Source organism: Delphinapterus leucas, chromosome 1 (assembly GCF_059928025.1).
Source record: "Delphinapterus leucas isolate spDelLeu-1000000601 "Yukka" chromosome 1, BTC_Dleu_Yukka2, whole genome shotgun sequence".
NCBI lineage: Eukaryota > Metazoa > Chordata > Mammalia > Artiodactyla > Monodontidae > Delphinapterus > Delphinapterus leucas.
The window spans coordinates 23930034-23948798 of NC_143129.1; positions in this window are offsets into that span (position 1 = coordinate 23930034).

Genomic DNA, 18765 nt, shown 5'->3' on the forward strand with positions numbered 1-18765 from the left:
GTATGTTGTTTTCATTTTCATTTGTCTCAAGATATTTTCTAAATCCATTTAAATTTTTTTCTTTGAATGACTGTTTAAGAGTGTGTTGTTTAATTTTCACATATTTGTAAAATCTCCAGTTTTCCTACTGCTACTGACTTCTGGTTTTATTCCATTGGGGTCAGAAAAGATACTAGGTATGAATTCAACCTTCTTAAATTTGCTAAGACTTGTTTTGTGACCTAACATGTGATCCATCCTGGAGAATGTTCCATGTGCACTTGAGAAGAATGTGTATTCTGCTGCTGTTGGGTGGAATGCTCTCTATGTCTAAGTCCATTTTCTCTATAGTGTTGCTCAAGACATCTGTTTCGTTATTGATTTTCTGTATTTCTGTATTTTTGTATTGATATGCTTTGATCTCTCGCTCTTTTTTGTCTGTGTGACTTCTATAAGTATGTTTGTGTTGTTACCTTATGGCTTACATGAAATGTCTTATAGGTATAATATTTTATTGTACACTAATAGCACTTAAGTCCAATTGTATATAAAAACTCCATACTTTAACTCACTCTCCCCCCCAGTTTATGTCATTGTTGTCACATTTTACTTCTATTTCTATTTTGTATCTTTCAGCATATTTTAGTTAGTTATTTTTAATACTTTTTTCTTCAATACTTTTAATTTTTATACTAAAATTAGAACTGATTTATTCACCACCTTTACAGCAGTATAGTATTCAGTGTTTCTCTATATATTTGCCTTTACCAAAGCAATTCATACTTTCTTATGTTATCATGTTGCTGTTTAGTGTCCTTTTATTTCAACTTGAAGAACCCCCTTTAGCATTTCTTGTAAAGCAGTTCTAGTGATGAGGAACTATCTCAGCTTTTGTTTGTCTGGAAAAGTCTGTTTTTCCTTCATATTTGAAGGACAGTTTTGTCAAGTATAGCGTTCCTAGTTTGAAGGTTTTTTCTTTTAGCACTTTAAATCAATCTTTTGGTCTGCAATATTTCTGCTAAAAAAAAAATCTGCTCATAATCTTTTGGGAGTTTCCTTGTATGTGGAAATTGGCTTTTCTCTTGCTGTTCTCAAAATCTCTTTTTCTTTGACCCTTGACTTTGACAATTTGATTATAATGTCTCAGTGTGCATTTCTTTGGATTCATCTTATTGGATATATTTTAAGATTCTTAGATCTGGAAGTGCATTTCCTTCCCCAGATTTGGGAGTTTTCAGCCATTATTTCTTCGAACAACATTTCTGATTCTTTCTTTCTCTCTCTTCTCCTTCTGAGGCCCCCATAATGCACTTATTGGTCCATTTGATGGTGTTCAACATGTTCCTTGAGCTTTCTTAACTCTTTTTCATTCATTTTTCTTTTACTCCTCTGACTGGATTATTTCCTGTGCCCTGTCTTGTGTTCATCGATCCTTTCTTCTGCTTGATCTAGTCCGTTGTTGAACCCCTCTAGTAAATTTTTCAGTTCAATTATTACATTCTTTAGCTCCATGATCTCTGTTTGGTAATTTTTCATAGTTTTTATCTCTTTGTTAAAATTCTCCATTTGTTCATGAATTTTTCTCTTTACCTTGGTGAGCATCTTTATGAGTTATTTTGAATTCTTTCTCAGGTAATTCATATAACTCCATTGCATTAGGGTTAGTTTCTGGAGATTTATTTCTTTCTTTGGAACATTTTTGCTTGATTCTTTATTTTCCTTGACTCTCTGTGTTGGTGTCTGCTCATGAGACAAAACAGACACCTTTTTGGTCTTCGTGAACTGGCCTCATACAGAAGAAAACTTGACCAGTCAGTCCAGCCAGAGAGTCTGGGGACTTCTACCAACTCTCTCCCTCCCCAGAGAGAATCAGGTAGCTGTGGTTTTTGTGTATTTGTACTGTGCTGAGCCAGTGGGTAAAGCTACAGCATCTACCAGTCCAAAATGTTGTCTTTATTCTCCCCTATGGGGCTAGACTGTGCTAGACTTATTTGCACTCCAATACTGACAAGCCATATGCCAGCCTGTTGGACAGTCCCAGAGAAGCTGGGGGTGCTAGATACACAGCTCAACTCTTTTCATCCCCAAGAGGTAGCTGAGAGCTGATATTCTTTCATCCACTTACCCTGTACTAAGCAGGGGGAGGATCTATGTCATCTAACCAGCAACAGCTGCCATCTCCATTCTCTCTCAGGTGGCTAAACTGCCAGACCCATCAGAGCTCCAAAACTGGTAAGACAGAAGCCAGTCCTCTGGGGACACCCCTCAGAAAACCTAGGACACTAGACACATAAACCAACACTTTCTCTCCCCTCGGAGAAGATAGAAACTTGGAGTTCTTCCTTCCAATCACATGGCACTGTGCCAGGGGCAGAAATTCTAGTGAGAAGGTGTCACAAATCTCCCTACTGGCTTAGATGAGTCTGGTTTTGTGTTTACCTGTGATGCAATGCAGGAGCCTTTGATTAGTTTCTCACAAAGGGAATTTGTGAATTGTTACTGAAATCAGTGTGTTTGTGAGGGGGTGGGGAATTCAGGGCTTCCCACTCTGCCGTCTTGCTGACATCATCCTTCTGGTAGCCTTGCCTTCTAAAGTATGCGAACTTTGCTCTTATTTTTCAATATTTCTTTCGTTATTCTAAGTCCTTTGCATTTCCAAATAAATTTAGAATTGGATTGTCAATTTTTACCCAAAAAAATATGGTGAGATTGTATTGAGTCTGTACATCAATTCTGGGGAGAAATAGTGGAAGAATTTTAAACAAGTGAGGCAATATCAATAGCTTTGTATTTTATTACTTACTCTAGTGTGGAAGATAAATTGGAAGAGGCAGGAAAATCGTCGAGAGGCTGCTGCAACAATGCAAGTGAGAGATGATGGCCTGAACTAAGGTAGTGATGATGTTGATAGAGAAGAGACAAAGTTGTAGAGATATGAAGAATGTCAAATAAAAAGTTTCATTTTAAGAAAGTGTTTCACAACTTTAAAAAAATACTTCAAAAACAATAATTTGAGTATAATGTTCTTACTTCACAAAAATAAGGAAATGCATATCCAGGGAGCAAAAGTAACTTTATCCATTGCCGTTAAATATAAATTGATTGAAGTAGTTTTAGTATACCTGAGGAGCAGACATTTGAGTACAAAAGAGTAATAACTGTGATGACTGAAAATCTGGAAATCACTACTATACAGCTGAGCTTCCCAGTGCTTTACTGGAACCCCACTAGAGCCCATTTTTCTATCATCAGTTTACCAATGAGGAAACTGAGGTGACTTTTGTCATGGTTACTTTGTAGACTGTTTTTGTGAAGAAAAAATTGGACTTCTAACATCTGGTACTACGCTATGCCACAACTTCAATTTTATTCTGGATAAAAACCAAAATTAGCTCATTGCAAAGAAATAACCACACTCTGACTTTTTGTACAAATAAACACTACAGTTTGCCATTTAAAAAACCATTACTCCAAGATCATTTTTCAGAGTTCGAGCAAAACAAGGACCACTCTCTTAAGCAACACACTGTTGTGCCCCAAAAATGTCTAAAGGACACAATGGTCTCATGCTTTACATAAAGTATTGCCACATGGATCACACCCTGTTGGCTAGGGGAGAACACTAAAGGATGAGGATCCGTTGAGTTGCAAGCTTCAGAAACCTCCTGTTCTTCTCTGTTGAAAGCAACAGAAATGGCAAATTTAACCTGATTTGAAAATGATTTGAATCCTCACTGATCTGGGGAATCTCATTAAGACAATATCCCCTAATATATGTAAACAGGCTTGTATAAACAAAAATAAAAGATCCCTATCGTGAAATTTGGTGTCAATTTCTTGACCATGGGGCTAAGTTTCAAATAACCCATCAATTGAGGAAGGAAAATACTCCGAAGTTGGTTGTTTTGCATCATTTAGCCAGAACAACCAGTTGATTGTTAGATGTATTCGCTTGTCCATTAGTCCTTTTGGTACTTGAAAATGATGAATCAATACAGACTCTGAGGGGCTTGGTGTATCTGTCATCACAGAAGAGATTGGAAAAACTATATAAAATCCTGTTGAGCTATTCACAGGGCCATGTCAATTTGTTAAAAAAAAACAACAAAAAAACGGAGTAGGAAGACTGTACAAGTTGAAATATGATATCCTCAGAGGGAGCTGTTAACTAAAATGAGATGTAATTATTACATTAAAGTGTTACTTTATCCCTAAGAAATGGGACTACAGCTAACTTTTAATTTCTTCTTATACTTTTCAGTATTTTCAAAGTGTCTGCAAATGTACGGCAAATTGCTTTTAAAATAAAATCTTTTATTTAAAGAAATAACCTTCAGATTTTATTTAAAGAAATGACTTTCAGATTTAAAATAAATAAAAATCATCTATATAATTTAGAATACTGTGTGGAAAAACAAGAGTGAAATCTGACAAAGTCCTGTGTTATATTTCTGAAAAAAACATGGCAAAATAGATGAACAAGGCCTGACTGAACAAGTTTGTATTAAAGGGGTCAGTAGAGAGGAGTTGGGAGGAGATAAAGAAGTAAGCAAAGGAGGACCTTCAAGATGGCAGAGGAGTAAGACATGGAGATCACCTTCCTCCCCACAAATACATCAAAAATACATCTACATGTGGAACAACTCCTACAGAACACCTACTGAACGCTGGCAGAAGACCTCAGACCTCCCAAAAGGTAAGAAACTCCCCATGTACCTGGGTAGGACAAAAGAAAAAAAGAAAAAACAGAGACAAAAGAATAGGGACAGGACCTGAACCTCTGGGAGGGAGCTGTGAAGGAGGAAAAGTTTCAACACACTAGGAAGACCCTTCACTGGTGGAAACAGGGGGTGGCGGGGGTAATCTTCAGAGCTACGGAGGAGGGCACAGCAATAGGGGTGTGGAGGGCAAAGCAGAGAGATTTCCACACAGAGGATCAGTGCCAACCATCACTCACCAGCCTGAGAGGCTTGTCTGCTCACCCGCCGGGGCAGGTGGGGTCTGGGAGCCGAGACTCTGGTTTCGGAAGTCAGATCCCAGGGAGATGACTGGGGTTGGCTGCGTGAACACAGCCTGAAGGGGGCTAGTGCACCACAGCTAACCAGGAGGGAGTCCGGGAAACAGTCTAGAACTGCCTAAGAGTAAAGAGACCGTTGTTTTGGGGTGCATGAGGAGAGGAGCTTCAGAACACCACCTAAACGAGCTTCAGAGACAGGCTCAAGCCGAGGCTATCAGCACAGACACCAGCGATGGGCATGAAATGCTAAGGCTGCTGCTGCAGCCACCAAGAAGCCTGTGTGCAAGCCCAGGTCACTATCCACACCTCTCTTCTTGGGAGGCTGTGCAGCCCGCCATTGCTAGGGTCCCATGATCCAGGAACAACTTCCCCAGGAGAACACATGGCATGCCTCAGGCTGTTGCAACGTCATGCTGGCCTCTGCCACTGCAAGCTCTCTCTTTTTTTTCTTACTATTTTTATTTTAATAATATTTTTAAAATTTTTTATTTTAGTAACTTTATAGTATTTTATTTTTTTATTTCTCTCTTGTATTCTGAGCCATGTGGCTGACAGGGTCTTGGCCCTCTGGCCGGGTGTCAGGCCTGAGCCTCTGAGGTGGGACAGCCGAGTTCAGGACATTTCATCACTAGAGACCGCCTGGCCTCATGTAATATCAACCGGTGAGAGCTCTCCCAAAGATCTCCATCTCAGCGCTAAGACACAGCTTCACTCAATGACCAGCAAGCTCCAGTGCTGGACACCCCCTGCCAAACAACTAGCAAGACAGGAACACAACCACACCGATTAGCAAAAAGACTGCCTAAAATCATAATAAGTTCACAGACACCCAAATACACACCACTGGACACAGCCCTGCCCACCAGAAAGACAAGATCTAGCCTCATCCAACAGAACACAGGCACCAGTCCCCTCCATCAGGAAGCCTACACAACTCACTGAAACAAACTTACCACTAGGGGCAGACACCAAAAACAATGGAAACTACAAACCTGCAGCCTTCAAAAAGGAGACCCCAAACAAAGTAAGTGAAGCAAAACGAGAAGCCACAGAAATACACAGGAGGTGAAGGAGCAAAGTAAAAACCCAGCAGACCCAACAAATGAAGAAAATAGGCAGACTACCTGAAAAAGTATTCAGAGTAATGATAGTAAAGATGATCTTGGAAATAGAATGGAGAAAATACAAGAAACATTCAACAAGGACCTAGAAGAACTAAAGAGCAAACAAACAATGATGAACAACATGATAAATGAAATTAAAAATTAAATTAAAATTAATTTTTAAAATTAAATTAAAAATTCTCTAGCCTTCTAGAGAATCAAGAGAAGAATAACTGAGGCAGAAGAATGGACAAGTGACCTGGAAGATAAAATAGTGAAAATAACTACCGCAGAGCAGAATAAAGAAAAAAGAATGAAAACAATTGAGGACTGTCTCAGAGAACTCTGGGAAAACATTAAATGCACCAACATTCGAATTATAGGAGTCCCAGAAAAAGAAAAGAAAAAGAAAGGGACTGAGAAAATATTTGAAGCGATTATGGTTGAAAAATTCCCTAATACGGGAAAGGAAATAGTCAATCAAGTCAAGGAAGCACAGAGAGTCACATACAGGGTAAATCCAAGAAAAAACATGCGAAGACACATAGCTATTAAACTATCAAAAATTAAATACAAAGAAAAAATATTGAAAGCAGCAAGGGAAAAACAACAACTAACATACAAGGGAATCCCCATAAGGTTAACAGCTGACTTTCAGCAGAAACTCTGCAAGCCAGAAGGGAGTGGTAGGACATATTTAAAGTGATGACAGGGAAAAACCTACAACAAAGATTACTCTACCCATAAGGATCTCATTCATATTGAACGGAGAAATTAAAAGCTTTACAGACAAGCAAAAGCTAAGAGAATTCAGCACCACTAAACAGGCTTTAAAACAAATGCTTCAGGAACTACTCTAGGCAGGAAACACAAGAGAAGGAAAACACCTACAATAACAAAACCAGAACAATTAAGAAAATGGTAATAGGAACATACATATCGATAACTACCTTAAATGTAAATGGATTAAATGCTCCAAGCAAAAGACATAGTCTGGCTGAATGGATACAACAACAAGACCCGTATATATGCTGTCTACAAGCGACCCGCTTTAGACCTAGGGACACATACAGACTGAAAGTGAGGGGATGGAAAAACATATTCCATGCAAATGGAAATCAAAAGAAAGGTGGAGTAGCAATTCTAATATCACACAAAATAGACTTTAAAATAGAGACCGTTACAAAAGGCAAAAAGGACACTACATAATGATCAAAGGATAAGCCCAAGAAGAAGCTATAACAATTGTAAATATTTATGCACCCAACATGGGAGCACCCCAATACTTAAAGCAAATGTTAACAGCCATAAAAGGAGAAATCGACACTAACACAATCATACTAGGGGATTTTAACACCCCACTTTCACCAATGGACAGATCATCCAAAATGAAAATAAATAAGGAAATACAAGCTTTAAATGATACATCAAACAAGATGGACTTAATTTATATTTATAGGACATTCCATCCAAAAACAACAGAATACACTTTCTTCTCAAGTGCTCATGGAACATTATCAAGGATAGATCATATCTTGGGTCACAAATCAAGCCTTGGTAAATTTAAGAAAACTGAAATCGTATCAAGTATCTTTTCCTACCACAATGCTATGAGACCTGATATCAATTACATGAAAAAATCTGCAAAAATACAAACACATGGAAGCTAAACAATACACTACTTAATAACCAAGAGATCACTGAAAAAATCAAGGAGGAAACCAAAAAATACCTAGAAACAAATGACAATGAAAACACGATGACCCCAATCCTATGGGATGGAGCAAAAGCAGTTCTAACAGGGAAGTTTATAGCAATACAATCCTACCTCAAGAAACAAGAAACATCTCAAATAAACAACCTAACCTTACACCTAAAGCAATTAGAAAAAGAAGAATAAAAAGACCCCAAAGTTAGCAGAAGGAAAGAAATCATAAAGATTATATCAGAAATAAATGAAAAAGAAACGAAGGAAACGATAGCAAAGATCAATAAAACTAAAAGCTGGTTCTTTGAGAAGATAAACAAAATTGATAAACCATTAGCCAGACTCATCAAGTAAAAAAGGGAGAAGACTCAAATAAATAGAATTAGAAATGAAAAAGGAGAAGTAACAACTGACACTGCAGAAGTACAGAGGATCATGAGAGATTACTACAAGCAACTAGATGCCAATAAAATGGACAACCTGGAAGAATGGGAAAACTTCTTAGAAAAGAACAACCTTCTGAGACGGATCCAGGAAGAAGTAGAAAATATAAACAGACCAATCACAAGCAATGAAATTGACACTGTGATTAAAAATCTTCCAACAAACAAAAGCCCAGGACCAAATGGATTCACAGGCGAATTCTATCAAACTTTTAGAGAAGAGCTAACACCTAACCTCCTCAAACTCTTCCCAAATATAGCAGAGGGAGGAACACTCCCAAACTCATTCTATGAGGCCAGCATCACTCTGATGCCAAAACCAAAGATGTCACAAAAAAAGAAAACTACAGACCAATATCACGATGAATATAGATGCAAAAATCGTCAACAAAATACTAGCAAACAGAATCCAACAGCACTTTAAAAGGATCATACACCATGATCAAGTGGGGTTTATCCCAGGAATGCAAGGATTCTTCAATATACACAGATCAATCAATGTGATAAACCATATTAACAAACTGAAGGAGAAAAACCATACGATCATCTCAATAGATGCAGAAAAAGCTTTCAACAAAATTCAACACCCATTTATGATAAAAACTCTCCAGAAAGTAGGCATACAGGGAACTTACCTCAACATAATAAAGGCCATATATGACAAAAACACAGCCAACATCATTCTCAATGGTGAAAAACTAAGATCAGGAGCAAGACAAGGTTGCCCACTCTCACCACTATTATTCAACATGGTTTTGGAAGTTTTAGCCACAACAATCAGAGAAGAAAAAGAAATAAAAGGAATCGAAATTGGAAAAGAAGAAGTAAAACTGTCACTATTTGCAGATGACATGATACTATGCATAGAGAATCATAAAGATGCTACCAGAAAACTACTAGGGCGAATCAATGTATTTGGTAAAGTAGCAGGACACAAAATTAATGCACAGAAATCTCTTGCATTCCTATACACTAATGATGAATAATCTGAAAGAGAAATTAAGGAAACACTCCCATTTACTCTTGCAACAAAAAGAATAAAATACTTACGAATAAACCTACCTAAGGAGACAAAAGACCTGTATGCAGAAAACTATAAGGCACTGATGAAAGAAATTAAAGATGGTACAAACAGATGAAGAGATATACCATGTTCTTGAATTGGAAGAATCAACATTGTGAAAATGCCTCTACTACCCAAAGCAACCTACAGATTCAGTGCAATCCCTATCAAACTACCAATGACATTTTTCACAGAACTAGAAGATAAAATTTCACAATTTGTGTGGAAACACAAAAGACCCCAAATAGACAAAGCAATATTGAGAAAGAAAAACGGACCTGGAGGAATCAGGCTCCCTGATTTCAGACTATACTACAAAGCTACAGTAATCAAGACAGTTTGGTACTGACACACAAAAAAAGAAATATAGATCAATGGAACAGGAAAGAAAGCCCAGAGATAAATGCACACACATATGGTCACCTTATCTTTCTTAAAGGAGGTAAGAATACACAATGGAGAATAAACTGCCTCTTCAATAAGTGGTGTTGGGAAAACTGGACAGCTACATGTAAAAAAAAATGTAATTAGAACACTCCCTAACACCGTACACAAAAATAAACTCAAAATGGATTAAAGACCTAAATGTAAGGCCAGACACTATAAAACTCTTAGAGGAAAACATAAGCAAAACAATCTATGACATACATCACGGCAAGATCCTTTTTGACCCACCTCCTAGAGAAATGGAAATAAAAACAAAAATAAACAAATGGGACCTAGTGAAACTTAAAAGCTTTGCACAGCAAAGGAAACCATAAACAAGATGAAAAGACAACCCTCAGAATGGGAGAAAATCTTTGCAAATGAAACAACTGAAAAAGGATTAATCTCCAAAATATACAAGCAGTTCATGCAGCTTAATATGAAATAAACAAGCAACCCAATCCAACAATGGGCAGAAGACCTAAATAGATATTTCTCCAAAGAAGATACACAGATTGCCAACAGACACATGAAAGGATGCTCAACATCACTAATCATTAGAGAAATGCAAATCAAAACTACAGCGAGGTATTACCTCACACTGGTCAGAATGGCCATCATCAAAAAATCTACAAACAATAAACGCTGGAGAGTTGTGGAGAAAAGGGGACCCTCTTGCACTGTTGGTGGGAATGTAAACTGATACAGGCGCTATGGAGAACAGTATGGAGTTTCCTTAAAAAACTAAAAATAGAGCTACCATATGACCCAGAAATCCCACTACTGGGCATATACCCTGAGAAAACCATAATTCAAAAAGAGTCATGTACCACAATGTTCATTGAAGCTCTATTTACAATAGCCAGGACAAGGAAGCAACCTAAGTGTCCATCAACAGATGAATGGATAAAGAAGATATGGCACATATATACAATGGAATATTACTCAGCCATAAACAGAAACGAATTGAGTTATTTGTGTTGAGGTGGATGGACCTAGAGTCTGTCATATGGAGTGAAGTAAGTCAGAAAAAGAAAAACAAATACAGTGTGCCAATACACATATATGGAATCGAAAAAAAGGAAAAAAGGTTCTGTAGAACCTCGGGGCAGGACAGGAATAAAGACGCAGACATAGAGAATGGATTTGAGGACATGGGGAGGGGGGAAGGGTAAACTGGAATGAAGTGAGAGAGTGGCATTGACATATATACACCACCAAATGTAAAACAGATAGGTAATGGGAAGCAGCCACATAGCACAGGGAGATCTGCTCAGTGCTTTTTGACCACCTAGAGGGGTGAGATAGGGAGGATGAGAGGGAAATACAACAGAGAGGGGATATGGGGATATATGTATACGTATAGCTAATTCACTTTGTTACACAGCAGAAACTAACACAACATTGTAAGGCAATTATACTCAAAGATGTTAAAACAAAAAAAAAGAAGCAGAAAAGAAACCTTTTAAAATTAATTGACTGCTATTTCAAAATGAGCTTACCGGATTAACATGGTTGTTAAGGCAGTTAATGGAATATAAGATTCCATTAGCAGATCAAAGGAAGGAAGAATTCCCATATCCTCTGCACTGTTCAGCCACATCTGTAGCAGCACATTTTGAGAACACTGCCAAAATGGATTGTATTCAGAAGAAAGCAACCTGGATGATGAAAAAGTTCTGGAAAACATCTTTACAAAAGGATTATTAAAGGAACTCAGCAAATGTAACCTGAAAATAGGAAATATGCAGTAGCTGTCAAATGTAGTCTACACAGACACACAAGGATCAGGCTAATTCTAGATTGATTTTTCCTTAGAAAATGAGTTTATCTCTCCTAGGACTATGAAAGGTAATGCAGGGAAATATAGGCTCAGTTCCTGGAGCTCGGTGTTAAAAGCAGCTCTCCAAAAAGAATATTCACTCACCCTTCTGCTAAGGCCACTTGTGACTGAGTTGCTTTCCTTCCTGATTCTGATAGTTCAATTTTCACCAGCTTCTTGAGATATATCATTACCCTTCTTACAAGTATCTCTTTTTGCTTAAACTATCCAGAGTCATTTTCTGTTGCTTCCAAAACCCTAAATAAAATATATCTATTCAGGACTTGCTCCTTAGGCTGTTCTCTTCTTTCTGTCTTTAATAGATAAGAAGTTTTAAGTGAGAAATTATCAACATGTGTTAACAGAACCTAACTCCTTTGAGGTAGTATCCAGTATATTCATTATCATGTAATAATAAATGACAAATAATGACTAATAAATAACAACAGAATAACAACAGGAAACTGTTTATTTCTGTACACAGTCACTTTCTCAAACTGCCACAGTGAAAATATGCAACAAAAATCTTTTAAAAAAAAGCCTCTACTTGTGACCTTGAGTTCATATGCCAATTATACAACAACCTATAAGTCTTCATTTGCAGCAAGCAAGTCTGTCATTCTAATTGCCTAATATACCCACTGATTGCTCCATTAAGGAAAGATTTCTAATTCCTTATATATGAGATTTATGTAGACAGTTTAGTGGATATTGCTCATTGGTCTACCATCAAATAAAAGCTTATTGTTTAAAATAATTAAACATTTTTGACAAATTAAGAAGAGGGAGGAGATGAGAAGCTTTCTATTGGAAAGGCAGTCTATTGTATTCAGTGGGAATCTTTTATAAAGTAGCCCTATTGCAGAGTCCTGCTATATGAAGGCCTAATGATGTGTTTCACTGTCCTATTAAAACAGAATGTTTGAAAGATATATTCAGAAAACATGTCTTGGAAAGTAAGCAAATAAATATTAAATCAAAACCCTAAAGCAGTATGAAAAATAATATTTCACAGAAACAGTTGGACCACTCAAAATGGACTACAATGCAGCAAACTTAGGGAGAGGTTTTTATAATGCTCATATTTATGTTAAATGGCTACTTTTATCTAATGAATTGAAAACACCCAATAAAAATAACCCATTGAATCACAACGCACCAGATAAGCCATATGTCATACTCATTCTTGTCATCCTCCTTTCTCATTAGCTTCTTCCATTGACTCTCACTCCTTGTCAAGCACTATTGGCTTGTTTTCTCCATTTTTTTAACTCCGCCTAATTCTAATGGCATACAATCTGAAGACACACTTGTCCTCCTCCACTTAAAACAGTACCAAAACTTGATAGTAAACAGTGGCAGAAAAAGGACTTTATTTTGGAAAATGTAATTAAAAATTAAGAATATAAGCTTACCAATTTAACCTATTTTAGGTTATAAGTTCACTTATATGCTATTACTTAAATCAAAGAACAAATCAAGCACTGACTTTTGGAACATAAAATTTCCTTCCACAGGGCATGACAGCATGCTAGGACAATTTAGCTCTGCATTTGACTTTCACTACACAATTATAATGAGGATTGTTGTTATAAAAATATTTGAGAGCTTCTTTAGGTCTCCTAAGGACAGCTCTTAATCATTTGGTATTCAAACCATTTTCTTTAGAAGCATATTGCCATTTGCCTTGTTGACTTTCTCTCCTTCATCTGTTAATTGTTTTAACTCTATCAGATCCTCATTTGTCAATGGCTTTGCAGGTGATTCAAGCACCTGTTCAATATCATTTTCACTGACTTTAAGTCCTCCATCGTTTTCAAGATTTTACACTCACATTTGCAGTTGATTTTCACTGTATAATAAGTAAGTTATAGTAAGCAAGAGACTAACTGACAAAGAAATTGGCTCTAAGGATCAGGCTTGATGCTGGTATTTAAGGGAGAGGTCGAATGGGGCTAATTCGATGTTTAGTGTACCAGTTAAAGTATTAATAAACTGCTGTAACAGAAAAAAAATGTCTGATATTCCATTGGCTTCCAAGGTTATCTTGGGCAATGCCACCAACCAGCAGATTAAAAAAGAAGAAGAGAATTGCACATGGACAGTTTTCATGAGCCACATCTGGAAATGGGTGCACAGCAGATCCACCCACTTGCTGTTTGCCAGAATTCAGTCATCCTTAACTGCAAATCTCCCTGGAGAGAACTCCCTTGTCCATTGTTCTTGTTGCCCCTGGCTCTGATCTCAGAGACAGACTTTCCTAAATATTATCCTCCAAAGAATCACACAAAGTGGGAGAGGATGGTCTCTTTAGGAAAGCACAGTTTTCACAGTTCACTTCCTGCCCATTCTTGCTGGTGATCCAAGAGTTCTAAGATTAGTCCAAACTCATGGTTTCTTTGGCAGGATAATTCCCTCAAAATTTGGTAGGTTCATATCTGTTTGCTTCCAGTCAACATCATGTGCCAGCAAACACACTCAATTTTTTTTTGCTACATATAATTCTCAAGCCTGTTTTATCTCTTTGATTTGTTGCCACCCTCCCTGTCCCCACTGTCCTATTTCTCTCAACTTAATGGCAGTTCTATTGAGGCCATCAGATCTGGGTGGAAATTCACCTTCACTAGACCTTTGCCACAGAACTGAGTTTTTAATAGGTCTTTCTCACTCCAGCGATTTCATTCTATGGTGGGCAGAGTCTAGAAACAATTGGCTTTTACAGTGTTTGAAGGCTCCCCAGTTCTGTTCTGTATGCTTTTCCACTTCTGTTTGCAAACTAGCAGATTCTTGCTTCAACTTGTCCCTTTCTTTGAAAAACCAACTAAGTGAAGCCAGTAATAATCAACATACTCTAGTAACATTCTATTTTCCATCCTAGAGCGATACACTTTGTCTTCCCTTTGTCTGCTTTCCAAATTCTTGTAGGGTAATGGCTTTACCAAATGTTTTGCCACTAAATAGCATGGGTCTTTATCTTTCCAGATTTCAGTATCAATTTTCCCACTGCCTGTTGCCAGGAAAACAAATGCTAAGTCAGTGCCACACATTTTGGCTTTGATAAGATCACACCACTTTTGGTACCAACTTCTATGTTAAAGTGTCAGTAGCTTCTGCGACAGATAAACCCCCAAACCTCAGTGGCTTTACAGGTTCCTCTGGGTTTCAACAGCCAACTAGCCAATGATGGAGGAGAGAGAACACTCTCTGTGGAGGAAGGGTTTTATATGGACAAGACCTGATATGGTACACATCATTGCTACCCAAATTCTATTGGCCAAAACTATGTGGTGACTCCTAAATGCAAGGGATGCTGGGAAATGTAGTTCTAGCTGTTTATCTAGAAGGAATAAGAAGAAGTTGTGATAAACATTTGTTACCGTTTGTTTATGAATATTTTTATGTTGTGGCAAATTCAGTTACAAGTAAAGCTGTGCTTAGGTAACTTTTTTCTTTTTCATGTTGTCAGCAATTATTGAGTCCTTGTCTTGTTCCCCAAATGATGAGCCATCTACCATGTCTGCCTTTGTCCTTAGGATAATCCAAGAACAGAGTCCTATGCATCCCACCTGCTTCCTTTCCCGTTCTCCCAGGTATTATCATGCCTTTTCTATTCATCAAAGCTAGTTCCCAGGAGAAGATATTTAAGGTTTACAAATTTATTCACATTGTAGTATAAATCACTGAAATGGCTTAACATGTAAATCATCTAACCAGTATTTACATTTCAGGCAGTACAGGAATGGTTTGTCTTTCCTTGGAATTTCAGGAGACCACAGTTTCACTGTCTGAGAGAGCTATTCTGATCCTGAAATACTTTGTCAGCGAATCCTTCCTCTTTCAATATGAATTACTTTTCAAGTTTTCAGGGTGTTACTGAACTCAGGTGCGGCTGCTCGTTGCTCAGGAATCCACACTGAGAGACGAGTGTTGGATAAAAGAAAAGATAGCTTTATTGAGGCAGCTGGCACTCCTGGGGAGAAAGGGGACTCTTGCCCTCGAAGAACCAACTCCCAATTGCCAATCAGGGGCCAAGAGCTTTTAAAGGAGGGCTTCAGGGGAGCACATGTGAGTGGAGCTACGTGCAGGACAGCACAGTCAGCTCCGACAGTCATCTTGAAATTGGTCCTGCCGTGGTCTGATCAGCGTCATCTTGATTGTTTTAAGTACAGTTAACCTTCAGTTCCAGGGTCAGTTTGTTCCCATTTCCTTGAAGCCAGTTCTTGTAATTGTGTAAGATGGAGCAGCTTATGTCAGACCACAGTCTGGTTATCATGCAGTTAACTTCTTCCACCTGGTGTGGGTTTCAGATTCTGCAAAACAGCTCAAAGGATATGGCTCAGAATATTATAATATATAGACCTCGAGGAGGAATTAAGGGTCTTTGACTTTGCTTAATGACCAAACCATTATTATTTTATCTTGTTTGGCTATTTTCCTTTGCTTCTGCATTTTCTCATTTCTCTGATTAAATGTATTCTTTAACTAAGGTTTTTCTACAAACAAGAGGCAGGTGGAGGATATAGGGATTGGGGGGTTTGTCCTGGGAGTGCCCCATAGGGTCCTGCTCCATTACAAGAAGACAGAAGTAACTGTGATCTGATATTCCTAAAAGCCCTGCCCAGAAATCTAGCATATTAGAGTCCTACTCAGCTGTCATTATGTAACCAAGGCCAAGCTTGTACCACTCACCACACAACAAGCCAGTGAACTGAGAGACAAGGTATTGGGGCAATGAAACGTGACAGCAAACCAAGAAGATGGCAGACTAATGTCCTAAAGAACCATCCTGATTTGCTGTAGAATTCAAGCTTCTTTTAGGCTAGGGAAGGGGGAAGCAGGAGAGGGTTAAGTTCAGGAAGTGACTAATGACCACAGATATCTGGGTGCCAGCAAGGAGGGTTGTGAAAACTCTTTGTTCCTAGTCAGTTGACTTCAGTTGACATGAGTCTGGTCACGATGTTCCTACAAATCTCGACAAGACCATCATTATTTTTGTTCGTACTTCTTTATCTCCCCGTGGGAGGCAAGTTTCAGCTAAGGGGCTGTTAGCGCAATCTTAAGCTCTAAGCAAATCTTAAGCTCTAAGCAAAATTCCTTTAGTGATTAACATGTATACGTGCAGGGCTAAGCAGAGGCTATGACTCAGAGGTTAAAGCAGCAGAAGAGATAGATACAATATGGAGTCAGAGATGCTAAGCTTATTTGATTAAGTTTGCTCTTTGGAACTTGGGGAAAGCCCTGGAGGCTAACGCTTTTCTACAAACAAAGGGGACATAGGAGTCTGTCCTTGGGAAGGCCCCTCAGCCTCCTGCCTGGTTTCAATGATGAAGTCAGAACCACTTAGGTAGGGAAAAAAAAACACCTTAATATTTAAAAACTCCATTCCTATGCTGTGTAGGAGTTTTCTATATCCTACTTATCTGACATGGCAACTCAACACTTTGGCACCACAAGGAAAAGTCAGCAGCCAGGAGAGAAGGAAAAGAGGCTTGTATATTACATGAAATAATGTTATTCCACTCAACAAAGGGTAACACACATCAATCCAGTCATGTGCACTCCAGGAACCCTAAGCATTCTGTACACAGATGGCCCACAAACATTTTTGAACACTTATTATCTACCAGACTATATGTGTATATATCAAACTATATGGTAATATATATGTTAACTCATTTCAATTTTTGCAGTATACAATATCAGCCTAGTTTTTTATAGATACAAACACTGAGATGTTAAATGATTTCCTAAGGTCATAGCTAAGGAAGGGAAGTAAGAGAAACACCATTTCAGTCCTGGTAGGTTTAACCCTAGAAGTTGCTATTCCCTCTCTACCATGCCTTTCATTATTCAACCTTCTAATATACTTGGTACTCTCATAAACCAGTACCTGATTTCCCCCACTGTTACCTACCCTCGGCATGTAACTTCCGGGGACGTAAAGGTCAGAGGCAAGAGCTTTCCCAAAGGATCTTTTGCTTCTTGTCAAACTTAAGTTGAAAAGTCAGCATCTAATTTTCCCACAATAACAAAAAAGACAAAGCAAAACCAGTATGCGGTAAGAAAAGGCAGAAAGAGGGTGCTAAGAGATATCAAAATGATGCCTTTTTTGGCATCTTCTTTCTACATCCTTTAATGAAGGAGAGGCTACCTAGATACTTTCAAAGGTTGTCTCTTACTTGACGAGTGGGGGTAAAAGAGAAGAGCAAAGGTGAAGAACAGCTCAACACCTGATAGTGTATCTTGTGCCTTTCTATATGCGATCAAATTTGTTGTATAAGAAGAATCATCTACCTCTTTGTTGTAGAAGACACAATTAACCATGTGAGTTAAGGGTAATAATACTTTCTCTATTTTACTGTAAGCATTACAGCCAAGATATCCCAAACGGGTCCATCTCTTGCAGCCTACACCTAGTGAAATGTATATAAATAGGAGCTATTTACATCACCAGAAATGTATGTACCTTGCTATTTGAAAATCCAACATAAAGTTTCAATCATGCAAGATGAATCAGTACTAGAGATCTGTTCTACATCATTGTGTCTATAGTTAACAATACTGCATTGTACACTTAAAATTTTGTTAAGAGGGTTGATCTCATGTTAAATGTTTAACAGCATTTTAAAAAACCTAACACTGGATGACATCAAGAAGGGATGTTGTCAAAAAGTGGCCAGGACATTCTTGCCTGGAAATTTGAGAGGTCTTAAAATTGCATTTTAGGGGACCAATAATGGCAGTCTGCCTAACTGGAAATCGTCCTCTTCATGGAAGAGGAAGAGGAAGTTCATAGCTGGAACTAGTTCCAGTTCATAACTGGAACTAGATACTAAAAGAATCTTTTAACATCTTTTGTCAAAGCAGAAGAATTTCTAAGAGGTGAATGCCAATCAGTTTCTTTTCATGCCCATAGAGATAAAACAAAGGGAGAAGGTTTAAATTACAGTTGGAAAACTTTCATATCAACCAAGGAAAGGGCCTTCATGAGAATGATAAAGCACTTGTTTAGAACACTGAGAAACGTGGTAAAACCTCTGTGTTTAGACATCTTCAAGAAGAGCAAACAGCTGCCCTAGACAAGCTAAAGTCAGGGGAAAACCAAAAATATCTTCCCGAGGTTCCACCCAGCTCTGACTCCATAAAATGAGTATCAACCAAAGGTTCATGAAAGGAGGTGCTTTTTTTTATTTTATCTGTAAAT